The sequence below is a fragment of the Marmota marmota genome, unplaced genomic scaffold, assembly GCF_001458135.2.
Source record: "Marmota marmota marmota unplaced genomic scaffold, marMar, whole genome shotgun sequence".
Classification (NCBI taxonomy): domain Eukaryota; kingdom Metazoa; phylum Chordata; class Mammalia; order Rodentia; family Sciuridae; genus Marmota; species Marmota marmota.
This window is the reverse complement of record NW_026000057.1, coordinates 46,817,218-46,837,682: the sequence shown is the minus strand read 5'-3', so window position 1 is coordinate 46,837,682 and position 20,465 is coordinate 46,817,218.

Here is a 20,465-nt window from a genome sequence, read left to right as displayed (position 1 = left end):
CTTGGAAACACATACAAATTAAATTATATAAATATATATGTGGCTGCATTTTTAAAACTAAAAGATTTTTAAAAAATACATTTAACAGTGGGTATAGACTATCTAGAAATTGCAAAATATCATTTGTACATATTTCTGATAATGAGTTTTATTCAGCATTTAGAAAGTATATTCAAAACTCAATAATTACAAAATAATTGATTGAATACAAAGTTGCCAGAAGTCCTATGCAGGCACTGCTCCAAAGAGGAAAACTGGCTAACAAGTAAGCACATTAAAATATGCTCAGTGTCATTATGCATTAGGGAAGCAGCAAATGAAGACACATCCCTTCACACCTATTAAAATTAGCATAAAAAAAGAAAAAATAAAGTTTTGTAAAAAGACAAGATGTTTTTTAATACTCTTTTAAGAATAAAAGTGACAGAGGTCAATACCATGAGCTAAAAAGTTACAGGGCCACTGGCTCTTTTCTATTTCCCATAAAAATGCAATATTGCATAGCAATATATACACAAACCATGCAACTCAGCTCACTTTTAGGTGTTTACCCAAGATAAATTTTTAAAAGGCCCACATAAGACTAATTTTTTATAGTAGCTTTATTCATAATCAACAAAAATTGATGTGTTGATTTTTTTTTGATGTGTAACAAAGTACCCTAAATAGAACTTGAGAACAAAATGCTTACTGTCTCACATTTTTGAGGGGCAAGAATTCAGAAGAAACTTATCTGGATGGGTCCACCTTAAAATTAAAATACTTAATCTACTTATCACTACTTCTATAAATTTTCCTTTAATATTTATGCCAAATCTATGTATGCTCCTCAGATAGTGCTTATTGGAAGACATGTTTACTGAGGCATAACCTACCCACAGTATATCTATTTTCTTTTATGAATTCTTGAATTCTTAGCAAAGGAATGTGATTTGGAGACTTAGACTCTATAGGCTTCATTTTTCAGGTCTTCAAGGTTAAGAGAAAGGAGGCTAGAATATTGCAATTTTTATATGTTCATTTTGCCAATCATACTCAGGAAGAGGCATTAGAAGTGACAATGAAATTTGTAGAGCTACGTATTATGAATTTAAAGAAAGGTACAATATATGTGTCAGTTTATGTTAGAGAAATAATAATTAAGTGAAAATTATAGAAAGTACCATTAACTGAGTTTTATAAGAAAAGTATTTGCTATGAAAATAAAAAAACTTAAATTGATAACTTATTTATTTACATCATAAATTTTTATTCTGTCCTTAATCCTAGACATCTCAAGAATATAATTAATTCTTGCTAAAATTACTTCAGTGCAATCACAACTTTTATTTTTTTTTTTCTTCATATTTTTATTGTTGCATTATAATTATTTGCAATTGTGGGATTAGTTGTTACATATTTACACATAAACATGAAGTAACAATATAGTCTGGCTAATCATTCTCAGTATTTTCCCTTTCTCTCTCTTTTTTCTTCCCCTGGTCCCTTTCCTGTACCCTCCTGCTAATCACAACTTTTATATAGATAGAAATGTTTAAATTCTTTATTGAACCATGTTAGGTATGTCTTGTTCAATTTTCCATCCTCCCATTTAAAATTTTATCCAGATTCCCTCAACAAGACATCTCTGAAAGAGCCTAGTAACTCCCCTACAAGAGTCAGGTTTTGCAACTTCCTTTGCTTGCAAGTTATTGCCTGATTATTCACTTCTCAAAAGTTCATTTTAAAAAATTTCTCTTTTGGAGGACGTTGGTTGGTTCTTCTAGTGAAATTTGAGCATTAGACTTGACCCCGTTTAACTTGAACCTACAGCATATAGAATAATGCTTGGCTACAGAGTTAACATAATAAATAAATAAATATCTTTATTACATTATATTTTTGTATTTTAGGTACACATTATATTTAGGTATTTTAGGTACTTTGGAAATAATTTCATGTTACTTTGTGATTTTCCTAGAAGTGACAATGCTTTAACACTGATTATGTGTAATATCTATCTATCCTTAAATTTCATGTTTTTAAAGAATGATGTAAAATCCAAATACTATTCTCCAGTAATCTTTCTATGAGTTGTGAATGATTTTTACAAAGACCTCTGTAATATAAATGAAACATTGTAGTTTGCAACAAATGGCTAAAAATAAAGTTTTTCCTTTGTTATAAAGACATTAGCTTTGTTATGACACTAGTTGGCCAGTTATTACCAATTTCTCTTTCAGATATTTGATTATTTTATTTTAACAACACTTAGCAAAAGCTAAAGTGGATACAATGCAATTAAAGACACTAAGTTTGATAATGAGCATCTGGAATTAAATATACAATGTTAGTTATGTGCTTTAGGGAAGAGAAAAATAGACTAAGAAATACTTTAAAGAGCTATTTAAAAATTTAAAGTTTATCAAAATTTTATTAAAGGGATATTAAAAACAAAATTTTGAAGGCTTTGATTTTTTTATTTAATGAATTAAAGTTATGTAATTTTATTTATTCCTATTCTTAGATAATTCAACTTATTCACTATTTATTTAAAAATATTAGATATTTAAACACGTTGCCATCAATGAATACTTGAACATTTCTTCAAAAAATGCACTCCCACTTTCTAAAGAAGAGAATATCTAAAATCATACTGTAAGCAGTTCCATGATGCCTTGACACAGAATCAAAACAATAAGTACTGGTTCTTTATCTTTTAGTGTTTTTTCCATGACAACCTGACACATTAATTTTGAAGGCTATGACAAATTTCTCTAAAGAACTATTTTCAAAAAAGTCACATAGGAAATGGTACATGTACATCTCACAAAGATTTATTTGCAAAATATATTTGGAACTTATCATATTTTCTCTTCTTATTTTGCATGGGTGATTACAAACTGTTCTCCCTCAGAACTCTTTAAGACACTTCTGTAAAACACCAACACAGAGGAAAGATAATATGTATTTTGGATGTTCTCAATGTGTTCAGAACTTGTCTTAAACTCTCACCAGGCAGTATGCTCAGATTTGAAGTTCTGTTTCTTGGTTGTGATTTATGATGAGAATTGACAATTTCAGCTGGAAATTTAGAAATTGGTTAACACTCTTGAATGGGGGTGTGACTAATTAGGATTGAAGAATAGGAAGTTAATGTAATTGTCCAGAAAAATGTTGCAGCTAGCAAAATTATACTATGTGCATGTAAAAATATATTACAGTGAATTGCACTTTTATCATAAAAGTATAAAGCACCAATTAAAAATCAATAGATAAATAAATAGAATACCAGTAGAGAGAGAAGGAGAACAAGGGGACAGATGAAGGATGGAAAAGAGGAGGCAAAGGGAATTGAAATGGAGCATATTACATTCCATGCACATATTGTTTCAAAATGAGCCCAGGTATTATGTACAATTGTAATGTATTAAGCATTAAAAAAAAGAAAAAAATGGTTGCTGATGGAAAATAATGAACTTAAAGTAAAACTTTCACATAGCTAACACTGCAAAATTAATAATAGCAATTTTTAAATCTGATTTAAAAAATTTGTTGCTTTATGTAGACATGACCCCAAACTCAGTAGATATACATTTAAGATAATTATAGTGCAGAAAAAGTATGGTTTTACTACTGATTGAACTCTTGGAATTAGATAAAATATTTTAATTTTAGCAAAGCAATATATGCACATAGTAAATCACCCAACATTATGGAATGGCTTACAGTATATCAAGAAATTGCTCCACTCTCTTCTTTAGCAATGGTCTCACTCCATGGAGGTACTCAAAAGAATTTTCTATAACCAATTTTGTTTACACTAATCTTCAACACTAATGTTCAACATAATAAAACTAATGTTTAACATAATATTATGCTTATTCAGTGATTTTTTTTATCAGCCATAGTTCAAGAAAGGCATTGTTTTATGACTTGATGATTTCTCTCATGAAATATTTTTCCCTTAAATGCCTTCTGTTTTGTTATCTCATTTTTTTCAAATGTCATATATACATTGAAAAACTGCCCCTCCTCCTATCCTGTTTGACTTTTCCTGATTGTACTTACCATTGTCTGACATAACAATCCGGCTATATATTTATTTACTGCCCTTTTCCTTACTAACATATAAGTTCCATAGCAGAGGCTATCTTAATGTTAAATTATGTATCTCTGGTGACTAGAACACTGTCAGGCCCTTTGTAGGAATTTGTTAAACTTTTGTTAAAAAATGTCAGTAGGTAGTGTTTTGGGTAATACCAAGTATACAGTGATTAATGTTATATAAGAATAATAACCATGAATTTTTAAAATTTATAAACTCTTGATAATATTGATTTTTTGTTTATAACATTCTTCTCATGGGCACATTGAGTTTTAACTAAATACAAGTTGAACTTCCATAAATACAAGTTGAACTTCCAGCAATCAAACTTATACTTTCTGTGCACAAATATTACTTACCTTTAACATTCTTGATATGATAGGTATGTGTGTGTGCATTAAATACTTATTTGTTGTAATCTTTATAGTAGTGGTAATAGTGGAAACATTTTGAATAATCTAAAGTAATCATGAAATCAACAAAATATTATCCAGCACTGAGTGATAAAGTGAACCTGAAAATAAGTTATCAAGAAAACACTAAATTTATTTTTATATTATAAAACTTTTATAAACTTGAACCTTGGAATATTTTCACATCTACAGACAAGTTGCAAGGATACTACAGAGAGTTCATACATACTGTCACCTGACTTCCCCATACTAATGTGTAATATAACTGTCAAAACTAAGAAATTAATATTGGCACAATGTTTTTAAATAAACCTTTATTTGTACATAGACTGTATTTGTACATTGTCAGCTTGTCCACCAACCAACTTTCCATCTTCTAAGATACAAACCAGTATACTCAGCTGCATAAAGTCATAATGTCTCCTTTTCTTTTCCAATCCATAAAAGTTTCTTGGTGGTTTTTGTTTCTAATGACATCAATGGTTTCAAAGAAAAAAATTATAGGTATTTGTAGAATTCGAGTTTCTCTGATGTTTTCTCATGGTTAGTGCAAGTTTTTTTTTTTATTTATTTTTATTGTATAGCTAATGTTTAATGCAATTCATGTAGGAAAAGTTCAATTGTCATCTTACTAGCAAGTCAGTATTTAAAAATTCTCATTTCCTGAGCCAATAAACCCTTTCTATGCCAAACAATAGCATGCCAGAATTAGGAATATATTTATTATTTAAATATTTATTTGATTTATGCCTGAAATTTTGCTTTAAAAATTTTATTGATGCCTTTGACATAGAGTAAAAATGTAAGGACTGGATCTATAGATTGTAGTGTTTTTTTCATGTCAAAGTATAAAAAATGGAGAATGTCTTTAAATTGCCACTGATACTTGTCATTTGTTCTTTTGGAAGGCAAAATTGTCCTCTTTCACTCTCCTCAAATCCCCCCTTCTCCTCCCCTTTCTTCATCTTTCTTGTCTTCATATTAGGCAACTGCTGTAATTTTCATAAACTTACAAGCCTTAAGAGTTAGTGAAACATTTTTCTTTATAACCTCCCACATACTTTCTAAATTTGAACAAAATCTTCATTGCAATAACTGGCATTGATAAAGATAATTATTATAACAGTTTATTTGTTCATTTCCATCCTTGATGTGTTTTTCTTAAGATTCTATTTTTTAACATGTCATGTTCTTGAAAATATGTCTTGTTATTCAAGTTATATATTTAGGTCCCAAGTTGAGGCAGAAAATAACTATTTGAACTATACAATCTGTTACAGTGGATCTATTTGTCTTTAACTCCTGACTTTACTGGTACGACTACCAAGAGTACTTCTATCTTCAGTGATAAAATTATCAGTTAAGGGGCTGGGGTTATGGCTCAGCAGTAGAGCACTTGCCTGGCACATGCAAGGCCCTGGGTTTGATCCTCACCACCACATTAAAAATAAATAAATAAATAAAGTTAAAAAAAAAATCAGTTAATCATTATGCATTTTACAATTGATTACAAATCCCAAGTAAGATGTGATTAAAATGATCATAGTATACATTTTTAAATTGAGAGTGTTGAGAAACTTAAGATAGGAAAAGAAAATCTCCAAGAAAAAAAAATTTGAGATGGAAAGTAAGAGATGGTTAGAAAGAAATATTTAGATAGAGAGTTATACCTAAGTTCCGACAAAGCAAGCAAATAGAAAACTGTGAAAACTTGATCAGTACCCATATAATTATTTATATATATATATATATATATATATATATATATNTATTAAGGTAAAATTTTATGTGATATATATATATATATATATATATATATATATATATATATATATATACTGTTATATTTCTGATTATTACATATTCCTGGTTGTATTATAGATTTTAATATGAATTGTTAAATCAATATTATTTTATTGCCTATAATAAAAAATAAATTCATTTTAATTTGTCTTCATATGGTACTGATATAATAATCTTTACTGATATCAAATAAAAATAACAATGAACATACATAGAGAATATCATGAACAGATCATACATTGGGGAGATAAGAACATATTCACCAAGAAAGTAATAGAGTTTATCATGAGAAATAGATGTCTACAGCCACTGTTATTGCTATAGTTTGTATGCTGAATATTTCCCAAAGGCTCATATGTTAAAGACTGGGTCACCAGACTGGTGATATTGCTGAATGAAAGGATCTGTGGTTAGAAGTTCATAGGTCATTAAGGGGCATACCTCTGGGGGAGACTTTAGGATCCTAGCCTGGTCAGCATTTCTATTTTTCTTTATGACCATGAAGTGAGCAGTTTTACTCTGCCATATATCCCTACCATGATATACTGCCTGACTATAGGCCAAACCCACAAAACCATTTATGACTGAAAACTTCAGATCTGTGAGCCAAAAGAAAACTTTTCTTTTGTAAATTTATTTGCTCTGGTATTATGTTATAGCAAGAAAAATATAACTAACACATTCAGTTCCCAGTTTCATATATTATAGTTGTGGGAGACAGTGATATATCTCTTGATGTAAGATGTATTCTAAATGATTGTGGTGGGTCCCCATCCCCAACCTTTCAGGGCATCATTTCTAAGACAGTGCTTTAGATATACCTCCAAAAAGTGATTCAATTGATTTATCAGACTGGCAGCTCTTGAAAAAAGTGATATGTAATAAGGCAAGTGAGAGACATGATAATGATCCCAGTATCACACATCATGTGCTATAAAATGAGTTTCTGGTTTCCATGCAATATTATGTAATAACCTATGAATATGGATCAAAAATATATGTATTTTGTGAGTGGTGCTGGCTGAGGCTCTGCTGGTACATATATATTTCACATATTTTATCTAAACTTACTAAAGCAGTGGGTTTTTCCAGCATTTAATATACTTTATTCCTAGAAATGGACAATGTGTGGGTGTTTGAGAAAAAACAAATTATCACTTAGCTATCATAAATATGAACATAATGTATGATCTATGTGCATTTATATATAAATTAAGAGAAAGTTGTGGGAAAAATAGAAAAGAAAACATAAACATTTATTTTCCCAATTACTCCTAGAACCATTCTCCCAATTCTCTTGCTTTGTCTGTATCAGTGGGAACTACAGTTTCCCTGCTTCCTCCTACTCTCATCTTTTGGAAATATTCTGACTAGAAAAATCACCAAGGAGAACCAGAGTATTTTCTGGCTCTTTTATCAGGTAGTGCTTTAGGAAGCATCTACATGTGCTCTGTGATTTCATCTCTCACTAGACAGGCTCTTGTTCCTATAGTCCCTGCTTCCCTCAGCTCCCCTGGAAGGCTTTCATTTTGCCTTGACAGTCAGGGCTATGGACTCCAGTAACATAGCTGTTTCCTTCCATTTCTCCAGAACAGATACTTGGCGATCCCTTCCTTTCTTCTCCCTCTTTTACTCCTTTTCTCCCTTGTTATCCTTTATTCCTCTAGTATTCTTCTTGGTTTTTCAGCTTTTCCATGATTTCTGTAACCAAGTCCCTAAATTACATGTCTCCTATTTGAACTATCTAGAATAATTTCCTGGCCAGTGAATAATATGAATAATTTGTTCAACTACATTAAAATTTGAAAACCTAGATGAAGTGGAAAATGTTAAAAGAAAATATGGTCATTTTTTTTTTCAGAAGAGAATAACTCAACAAAATATTGTAAAAGAATAAAACTCATGAAAGATTTAGAATCCCCTTCTCCTCTCAATAAAACAAATCCAAGAATAATACCCAAAGTTTCACTTGTATAAAATTCTGAATAATAGTCATGCTATTGAGACTTTTTGACAAATAAAATTGCCAACTCATTTTAATAGAAAATTTGGTACAGATAACAAAACATAATAATAAAAACAAGAAAAATACATAACAATTTCATTTCTGTCCTGTGTAACTATCAATTAATATAATCAAAATATAATATGAATTAATAAAGCTATAAGACCACATTAACAAAATAAAATCCATTAATGTGAATGGAAAATACTCGAATGTTAACTCCTAAGATGAGGAATTAATTAGAGCCATTATTTATTCTTCTTTATACACAAATGGTAAGTAAATCATTAAAATTATAGAGATTCATTTACCAAAGAAAAGGAACAGCCAATGTTTATGCTCAGAGATTCTAATTCAAAGGGGGACTATGAATTCTTCAACAGCAAAAGGAGATACCAGGGCCACTTGGTAATATAAATTAAGGATAGAGAATCTGCACCAATGAATGTGAAGTTGACAAGAGTATCAATATTGCTTTTCAAGACTGGAATAAAAATTTAGATTTGACAACCTCATCTGTTTTCTCTAATCATAACAAACACATTTGCAAAACAATTTATTTGCCCAGGACCCTGATATTTTAATATTTACTGTTAGAGTTTGTATAACACATTGTTTTTTTTACTATCAATCTGTTTTGTTAATCAGTTATCTTGAATTAGCATTTCTGATTGATAAAAACATAAATGTTGGTTGTTCTTTCTCCTTAGTAAATGGATTCATTTCCCCCTTTTAATTCTCTGTAGTTCTTCTAGAAGTTTGTTACTAAAGATCATTTATATTTATAAGTTTACAAACAAAACAACCATATGTTAGAAACTAGATAAAATGTTGAAAAGCCTAATAAAACTAAATAAATACTAACAAACTTAGAGAGTGAATAGTGATAGATTACATAGGCATAGTTGGTGAGTTACAGTTAACCCAATAAAAATCAAGTTTATGAAAAGTACTGATATCAATAAAGACAGCATATGTCATTTGTCACTTCAAAAAAGACACTGGAAATAAAGTGGCTAAAGATCATCATCAGTTCTATGAATGATAATATTGGCCAACAAACAAGAACCTTTGAAACACTAAATATTTTCATTCAATTATAAAAGAAATTTGATATATTCAGCCATAGAACAGGTAATTTCAGGCTGCCATTCGCCTGCGTCTCGCAGACAAATTACTCAGGCTCAGTACTAAAGAACCTGCGGAAACTGCTTCTTGGAGCCTGCTGCTATCAGAGCATACACCGAGCCCAGAGTGGCCGAATTCCGGCTCCCGGAACTGCTCTGGCCCAGGGCTAAAGAACCCGCGGAAACTGCTTCTCGGTCCGGTTCCTGCTGAATACTGTGGAGGTAAATACCAACCGAGCCTTCATAGGCAGTGGCAACAGGACTGAGACGGGGCTTGTGAGGGCCGGTCAGGACTCACCCGTTGCTTTGGTCACCCGGCAAAGGGAACCAAATGCTGCCATTCGCATGGGATACCAACATGGCAGAGATCTGATGTCATCAGAAAGCGGCGGAGGAGAGAACTTCATGGATACCAGCGGCGACAGAAGCAGTTGGTCTCCTGGTAAAGAAAGTGAGTCACAAACACCTGAGTCTCTCTCACTTTGTCATCAAGCCAGAGGGGCAGAGCAGAGCCGCCGCCCGCGCCCGGTACAGGCCCAGCGGCCCGCCGGCGCAGTAATCACGTCACCCAATTGGAGTAGGGGTGGAGCAGAGCCGCCACCCGCGCCCGCAAGGTAGGCAGACCTGCAACTGACCGGCGGATCAGGCCCAGTGGCCTGCCGGCGTGGTACACATGTCACCCCAATTGGAGTAGGGGCAGAGCAGAGCCACCGCCCGCACCCGGAACAGGCCCAGCGACCTGCCGGCGTGGTAGTCACTTCACCCCAATTGTAGTAGGGGCAGAGCAGAGCCACCTCCCGTGCCCGAAAAAGGCCCGGCGACCCGCCTGCATGGTAGACACGTCACCCCAATTGGAGTAAGGGCAGAGCAGAGCCGCCGTCCACACCTGCAAGGTAGGCAGACCTGCGAACGACCGGCAGAACACGCCCAGCGGCCCGTCACCATGGTAGACACATCACCCCAATTGGAGGAGGAGCACAGCCACCGCCCGACCCTGCAAGGGAGACTTCTCAACTATACAAGAGCAATATAAATATATAGGGGGAAAATTTCAAAAACACAACAGTTTCACCAAGCAGAAAGAAATGCAAGCAGTATGAAAAGACAAGGAAAGAAAGGACCACAAGCAATGCAGGTCAACTCAACTTTAGAAGAGGTAATATCTGCAGCAGATGGAATGTCAGATAAAGAATTCAGGATATACATGCTTCAGATGATCTGGAGTCTCAAGGAAGACATTAGACAGCGAAATCAGACAATGAAAGATCACTTTGACAATGAATTACATAAACAAATCCAGGAAGCAAAAGATCAACTATACAGGGAGATACAGGTTATAAAAACAAACAAACAGAAATCCTAGAAATGAAGGAAGCAATAAACCAACTTAAAAACTCAATGGAGAATACTACCAGCAGAGTAGAACACTTAGAAGATAGAACATCAGACAATGAAGACAAAGTATTTCAACTTGAAAAGAACATAGACAGCTCAGCAAGACTGTTAAGAAACCATGAGCAGAACATCCAAGAAATATGGGATAACATAAAGAGACCAAACTTAAGAGTCATTGGGATAAGGAAGGTGGGACCTTGGGAAGTTGATTAGTCATGAAAAATGACTAAAGTCATTGGGGAATGTGGTTGGGAAATGACTAAATAAGGAGGGCTCCTCCTTTATGAATGGAATTTACTACCTTAATAAAGTAGGCTTGGGAGAGATGCCCAGCTCTCTCATCTCTTCTGCCACATGGGACAAAAATTTGTCCCACTTTTTATTTCCACCATGAAAGGACACAGCAACAGGGGGCCATCTAAGAAGCACAGAACAGCCTTCACCTAATACTATTCATGCTGGTGCCTTGACCTTGAGCTTCCAGCCTCCAGCACTGTGAGAAATCAATTGTATTACTTAACCAGCTACCCAATCTGTAGTATGTTGTTACAGCAGCCAAACAGAACTAAGACTATCACACAGAGATCCATCACCTGGAACAGGTTAAGTTCTCTGAGGTCCATTGCAGGAATAATCAAAACAATAGACATAGGGACTTGTTATGGTTTGGATGGGAGGTGTCCCCCAAAACGTCATGTGTGAGACAATGCAAGAAAGTTCAGAGGAGAAATGATTGGATTGTAGGAGTCTTAACCCAATCAGTGGTTTAATCCCCTCTTAGGGATTAATAGTGTAACTGCAGTGGTGGGGTGTGGCTGGAGGAGATGGGAATTGAAGCGTGGCTTTGGGTGTATATTTGTAACTGGAGAGGAGATTCTCTCTCTCTGCTTCTTGATTACCATGGTGTGAGCTGATTCCCTCCACCATACTCTCCACTATGATGTTCAGCCTCACCTCAAGCCCTGAGGAATGGACCCAGCCTTGTATGGACTAAGACCTCTGAAACTGTGAGCCCTCAAATAAACTCTTCCTCCTCTACAGTTGTTCTGGTCAGATCCTTTAGTCATAGCAGCAAAAGACTGACCAAAACAGGACTATTCTAATAAAGCATAATATACAAGAGAGACTTTGTTTTAAGAATTTTACACTTATGACATTTAAGTCTTATATTCCCTTACAAAGTAGGAATCACAGCTCTACAATACTTTCTCTGTCCTGTGGATGTCCTGAGTTTATAGGATACCCACTATCTAGCCATAGGTATTCTAGCTATGAGAGAGAGAGAAAACACACACACACACACACACACACACACAATCACACACTGTTTTTGGCAGAATAAACTGGCCTAAAGTGATGTGAGGTTATCTGTCATTTATTTTTATCTCATCTATTGTGATTAATGTTTCACTGTGAAGATACTATTGTTGTTATTTTATGATAGGTACATTATTTTACATTTAAATATCCCTACTTATTATGTTATGTAAGTTACTGCATATGCATCATTAACTTTTGGAATCCCCCAAACATCTTAAAATCTGAAACATTTCTGGTCTGAAGATTTTGTCAGATAAGAGATCAGGCAACTATATCATTACATCCACTTTCTGAGTCACGAACCTGAGTCACTTGTCCAATCACATTCGCTCCTCTTCTGGGCAGCAGTAAAAATGTGAAAGTAGGCAGTCTGACCTCAGAGCTCAAATCTCAGGAGCTGTGCTCTAAGAGTCTTTTGGCTACGTAGACCTGCTTCTTGGGAGCAATCTTGAAGAAATATTTTGCTGTTCCTGCATCTTTTCAAGCTTTGCTTTTTGCACAGAGGGGGCATAATACAGGGAGGAAGGCTCTTGTCAGTAGGAACCTGTGCTCCTAGCATGGTACAGAGTACTTCATGTATCTGCAAACCGTTTGTAGAAAGTGGTGTGATCCCTCTTCCTTGTCTGCAGCCCAGGTTTTCTCCCTGAGTGACAACTGCTTTTGTTAACTTGATTGTGTCTATTCACTGCCACTTTTATCATATTACCAGTTAGCATTGTTCCTCAATTTGTTCATTCTGTATGACAACTGAACACAATATGTTCACCCACAACCCCTCTGAAACCCTGGCAGAAGTAACACAGTTTTATCATTTAACTTGGATTTAATTGCTTTAGAATGGGTCTAATTATAAAACCACTCTAAGCTCATTATTTCTTGTGAATGATATGTCACAGTGCCACCAACAAGGCTTGAAGGGGTCATTGTTCAGCTGATAACAATGTCACATTGACCACAGTGCTGCAACTGTCTAGACACCATGTCAGCAAAACAGGCAGCTTGAGTGACAGCAGCCACTGGGGACAGAAGGGTTTTTTAAATTTATAAGGAAATAATACGGGAGTTGGAAGAAACCTTAAGGATCATTCAACTTTCTAGTCTTACAAATGGAAAAACCAAAATGCAATGAGGAAAAGAGAGAGATGCAAGGTCACATAGCCAATTTCTAGAAGGATCACTTGGACAGTTACATAAGCCATGAACTCTGAAGTCATCCAAGATTCATCTCCTTAAAGGCATAGTGCATAACAGTACCAATTCCAATTTTTAAAAGATTCTTTGGGGAGTTTACCAGGTCATCAACCTTGATCTCAAATTTCTTAAACTACAGGTACTTATAAATCAGGGACAAAAATATATGCTCATTTGGAAAACACATTATGAAGTTTCTTTTATTAAATATCATAATTCCTTCCTTCTTATGCAGTAAGTGAGTTTTCCTCCAGTTATTTAGCTTTTGAAAGAGAAGTACATTTCTGTGGCTCTAAGGAACCCACTCTGAATATCCACATTATCACATACATATGTATGCCCACTTTTATAGTCGAGTACTTTAAAATGAATACAAGATTTAAAAAATGTCAATCATTATTAATAATTATGCCAAGCTCATATTTTTACCAATACATATATACAGAATTTAATATATCAATAACTTACAATTAAGTATATTAAGTATTAAGGGTTCAGGTCTTAAAATATAGCATTGCTTTGTAAAGAAACTCTTTTCCAGGCAGAGTATGCTTTGAAGAAAAAGATGGAGGTGCTGAGCCAGACAGAAACTTGTTTGACAATGTAGTAATTGAATTCTGTGATTTGGACAATAGCTTAATTTACTCAGCAATTGCCATCTGTTGGGTATTTTAGTAGTCAAAGATACAGTGGACGACAAAACAGACATGGTCTCTGCCCTCAGAAGATTTCACATCAACTAGGAGAGAAATTTATTTTTAAAAATCTTATAAATATATAGTTATGTGTATATATTTGTGTTAAAAAAAAAAAGTCCTGAGGATTTGTATACCAGTGTGAGAGACAACAGGAGCGTTACTGAAGGATTTCAGCAAGGGCATCGCATAATACTAGTGCTGTGTTTTGTTTTGTTTTTCTTTCATTATTTTAGACTTCCAAGTGACAGTGAGGGGGGTTGTGGGTAGCCTTCATCCACAGAGAAACAACATCCCACAACAATACAGCTGATCACTTACTAAGTACCCATCCACTAGTAATGAATGGTCTTCTACACATGCATATTTACATTTCTGAGAACAGATCAATGGTATAATTTCTAGAAAAGAAAGCACTGGGCTGTGAACCACCCTTTTAAGTAGCTTCTGCAATAAAATGGGCACCGTACGGAGAACACAGAGAGACTGGGCCTAGACACCAGACAGCATCCTCAGCTAGACATAAACATGCTAAAGGGGCAAAGTAGCACCAGGTCTTTAAAAATCATGCAAAGAGATACTTATCAACACCTTCCATTCCAGGCACTTTTCAAACTTAAAAGATTAGGATTTGTACTGTTGCTTTAGAGATAAGTAAACTGAAGACCAGAGAATTTAAGTACCACATCCAGAGTGACAAAAATAGCAAGTAGTAGCTGCTGAGTGTATGCTGATGGAAGAAAGGCCCACAGCCGAGGCTTTTCCACATGGGCTGAACCCTGGTCTCCTTGGCTGTTGTCAGAGGGACGTTGTGCCTGGGCTTCGTTCTCTACTTAAACAGGATATGTAGATATAGTAGGTTATATTTTTGTACCCAATTATTTGACTTTGCCTCACTTCTGTTTAAGAAGACTATATATCTGCTCTCACTACCTTGTGGCTTACAGTGTCACCTTCACCATGGAGGTGACCCTCTAAGCACCTGGGTGGAGGCTGGCCTTGCAACATGCTTTAGCCCACAGAAAGTGGGCAGATGGGATCCTTATTTCTCTGAGCGGAGTTCCTGGAGGCAGTGTAACTTCCCTCTAAACTGTTGCTTCCGTCCTCCAGAATGATGGTATTTTCCAAGAGGGACTGCCCGTTCAATCCAGGCCCCACCATGAAAACGGAAGCAGAGGAGAATCATACCAGGCATTCACTGCTGCCATAGAACTTGAGCATGACATAAGGCTTCCTTGTTGTCAGAGTTCCTTTGTGCCACCATAAAGAAACACTCACCATTAAGTAATTTATAAACTATAGAAATTCCCGTGGCCACGGAGGCTGACAAGTCCAGTATCAAGGCACTGTAGAACTGGTGTCTGGTCTGTCAAGGTGTCTGTGTCAAGGATGGGTCTAGTAGGTGCATTCTCTGAAGGACTGAACACTGCATCCATGCATGGCAGAGGGACAGAAGGGCAAAAGCGCATGTCCTTTATGTGTCCTTTATAAGGGTGTTTTAGTCAGCTTTTCACTGCTATGACTAAAGGATCTAACCAGAACAGTTTTAGAGAAGGAAGAGTTTACTTGAGGGCTCACAGTTTCAGAGGTCTTGGTCCATACAAGGCTAGCTCCCTGCCTTGCGGCTCAAGGTGAGGGTGAACATCATGNAACATTAAACAGGGATGAGAGGTGGGAGGGAAAGGGAGAGAGAAGGGAAATTGCATGGAAATGGAAGGAGACCCTCATGGTTATACAAAATTACATACAAGAGTTTGTGAGGGGAATGGGGAAAATAATACATGGGGGAGAAATGAATGACAGTAGAGGGGGTAGAGAGAGAAGAGGGGAGGGGAGGTGAGGGGAGGGGTGATAGTAGAGGATAGGAAAGGCAGCAGAATACCACAGACACTAGTATGGCAATATGTAAATCAACGGATGTAACTGATGTGATTCTGCAATCTGTATATGGGGTAAAAATGGGAGTTCATAACCCACTTGAATCAAAGTGTGAAATATGATATATCAAGAACTATGTAATGTTTTGAACAACCAACAATAAAAATAAAAAAAATGAAAAAGCATGATAACATCAAAAAAAAAAGAAATTTGATAATATAATCAAATTAATATAATCAAAATAAAATATGAACTTATTCCTCAAACTTGATAATTATCCCAAACATTATATGATATCTTCAAAAACAAAATTTTTAATTTAAAAACAACTTTTCTAAGGGTTTCAAAAAAAAGAAGAAAAACAACAAACAAAATTTTAATCAACCATTCCAGAAGACTAACATTTATATTCTCTACTAAAAGCTTATTATGAAATTGTTGTCCTATGAAGAAAATATTAAAAAGTATAGTTAATAATGTAAGAAAAGTAAAATAAAGATGTTTTAGAGAAACTTTTTTTTTCTGGATTTTGTGACATTTGTGTAATTTATCTGTTTTTCAAATGTGTATTAACAGTTGTGATTCTTTTCCTTTAAAGCAAATATTAACTTGTATTCTTTATTATGTATTATTAACTTTATAATATTTTTCTTAAACACTGCTTACAAAATTAAGTAAGCTTCAGATCCCAAAACTTGCCATTGCCATTTCTCCAAGTTGTCTCAAATCTGGGATGCAGTTTTCTAAAATTTGTAGTAGACATTAAACTTTCAAATTCCGAAGAATAAAAGTTCAGATTCAGGGGCAATGATATCTAAGAATTCAGGCATAAGAGAATTCTAGCTGATCTCCGAATTTAAAATATATTCCAGGAATCACATACTGGTAGTATACTTCTAGAGAAGGATCTTACTTGCTTTTAATACATTTGAGGATATCTATGCCCAAGACTTATTGGCTTAGTGTTTTTATTCTAAAATTTCTCAGAGATAGTTAGCCAGACAAGTCATGTCTTATATTTCTGGACATTTTGAAACAAGTTTGGTAAATATTAGAATGATAATAAGTTAACAAATACTGAAAATAATTAGCATCCCAAATGCATAACATGTTCAAATATTCCTTTCAAAAGCATTTCCATCAATTTATGTTTTACTGCTTATTAAGCTAGTGGGATATTTGATGTATTTTCCTCTAGATACAGGAGTCCCAGAAATGGTAAGTCTTTTTTCCACAGTTGGTCATTATTAGCCATGCAACAAACATTCAAAATTTGTAGTCACTTAAACAGACTAAAAATCAGATTTCATGGTTATGTTTTCAGATCCAAGAACTACTAGTGAACCATACTGGTGTTCTGAAACTATCATGAACACTTATTCATTGATAGAAATTAATTTTAGGTAGGAAAAGAAGATAATGTAAAATTTAACCTTAACTTTGAGAGAATTATACATTTCTGGTATAATGTATATCTTGCTTGATAAATTCACTTTTATTATCCAAAAAAAGAAGTGGTCTGTTTTAATTGGGAATACTTTAATTGTTTACATAATAATTTAGGAAATTATTAATTAATTTAGGAAATTATCTTGCCAGTTGAGCTAAAGCTATACATGTGGGTACATTATTTCTAACAATTTTCTGATATCTACTAACATTCAAAAGCATGTGAAAGAAAGGACTTTTAAAGTTCAAGTTTCATATCTTGAAACACTACACATGACAAGATTACCAAGATTCTGTGTATACATGCATCTGTGTACATTTATTTTGATGTTCTAACTGTAAAAGTTATTGAAAATATTTCAGAAATTTTCCATTCCTTTTCTTTTTTTTTTATTGTCTATGGTTTTGAGACTATTGGCTCATATATTTGGCATGAACATAAGCACCATAAGGACTACCAAACAGAAATTAATTCATCACAGTTCTAATTTTAATTTGCCTATTTTTATCATTCACAATTTTACCATCTGGAAATTTTTCATTACTAGCTAAAAATATAATATTTTGGAGTTTCAAAAACGGGCACAGTAAGTTTTTATTCTTGTATTATATGGCATTATTTAATATGTTTTTAAAAATCAGTTAACTTATAATGACTTACATGAGTACAAAAAGCATACTGCACACAAAATACTACATGCATTACATGTATGTGTAATGATTAACACTTTTATTTATTTAAAGTAAAAGATTATATATAAATATCAAGATACTGGTTTGGCAAATATATTTTGCATAAATGTTCTTGAAATGTTAAGAGAAATTAACCTCTATTATCAGGATAAAAAAGAAAATTATAGTTATGCATGTAGTTTTAAAAAACCTTAACTAAGGCAATCAAGCAACTTGATATATTCAAAGTAGTTAGAAAAACTTTAATAACAAAATAAATTTTACTTAGGAACTTGTTTAATTATTTACCTTGAAATAAATATCGGGCAATATACATAAGAGAATATGAATTTTATCTATGCTTTGTGAAAAGCGTATGTTGTTTTGAATAGTTATGTATGTCCTTGGTATTTTTGTATATATTTATATTCCATAATTTATATGCAATTACATATAAAATCTTTACTCAGGTATTAATTTGCTATGAATTCTAACGGAATAATGTTCTTGGATTTGAGGAGTTGTTTTTATTTTTTTAACTACAATTATTCTATTATCACTGCCATGTAAATGATTCCTTAGCCAGTGTGTTGCTTGCACATTAGAAAAGTAACTGGTGATAGATTTGCTAGCATATTTATGAAAATTTGTAAATGATACATGATTTATATTAACAACAAAGAAACATTATTTACACCATTATTTTCTTTACTGCTTTTCTTTTCTCCTCAATTGTTCTTAAATGATTCTTTTCATTGATACCTTCCTAAATATTTTCATAGCATAGTATCAATACAACTTCACTATACATGTTACTTCCCGATTCTGTAAATACTCTTTCTCATTTGTTTTTATTATAGATTTTGTTAATTTTTATTTCCTTTGAATTTTGATATTTTATTTTTCTAAATGTATAACTTTAAAAAAAGTACTTTTATAATATTGCTCAAGCTTTCTAAATATTGAATGATAATAAAATGATTTCAATTAAGGTAAAATGTCACAAACTTTAATAAACAACAAAGTATTAAAAGTGTGTTGTTTTTAACTAAAATCTCAGTAATGTTTATTTTTAAATAAAAAACTATATCCAATTATAAATAAACTTATGTATAATGAGATCAATTGCATAATATTTTAAATTTAGTTTTGAAAGGCAAGACTTTTTTGTTTGTTTTTGAAATGTAAGCTGCAAAGAGTATATGTAAGTGTAGGTATTAATGGAGTGTCTTCATGTATATAGGTGGGTATGTACATATATGTTGTTTGTGTGAATATAAATGTGTTAATTAGCTTTATAATCTGCTTTAATGTATGAAATAACTTTTTGAACATATTATTTTCATAAATATTTTACAGTATATTCTCTGTTTATTAATCAATATGTTCTAAAATTTTAACGTATCTTTTAAAAGTAAATCTACTAACTCAAAATATTTTACATTAACTTTGTAATAATACATTCTTTTTTTGAAAAGACATTTCTACACTAGAATTCCAAAAACCAGAGCAGGCTTATCTTAGAGTACAAGAATTCTTTAAATTACTAAATTATATTATTGTTTGTCTCTCTAAAACTCATAGCAGAAGTAAAATGCCTGAGGCAAAAAATGTCTTTTTGCCTTTATAAAATGAAACATACAAGAAAGACATTATTTGCATATAAATATATAAAGATTTTCATAAATAAAATATTTTTTTGCACTGAGATAAAATGAAAAAGCATTCTTAAAAATTTCAAAAGTAGTTTATAAAATTACATATAGAGACTATGGTATAAAATAGTTGACAGGGATATCTTTTTTTATTTGATTTTTAATAAATAAATGACAGTGAAATGCATTACAATATTTATTACACATATACAGCACAATTTTTTATATCTCTGGCTGTAAATAAAGTATGTTCACATCAATTCATGTCTTTATAAATGTATGTTGGATAATGATATCCATCACATTCCACCATCCTTGTTAACCCCCTACCCCTTCCCTTACCCTCTCACCCCTCTGTGCTATCTAGAGTTCATCTATTCCTCCCTACCCCACTATGAATCAGCCTCCTTTTATCAAAGAAAACATTTAGCATTTGTTTTTTTGGAATTGGATAACTTCACTTAGCATTATATTTTCCAACTCCATCAATTTACCTGCAAATGCCATGATTTTATTCTCTTTTATTGCTGAGTAGTATTCCATTGTGTATATATGCCACTTTTTTTTATATCCATTCATCTATTGAAGGGCATCTATGTTGGTTCCACAGTTTAGCTATTGTGAATTTTGCTGCTATAAACATTGATGTGCCTGTGTTCCTGAAGTATGCTCTTTTTATGTCCATTGGGTATAGATGGAGGAGAGAGATAGCTGGGTCAAATGGTGGTTCCATTCCCAGATTTCCAAGGAATCTCCATACTGCTTTCCATACTGG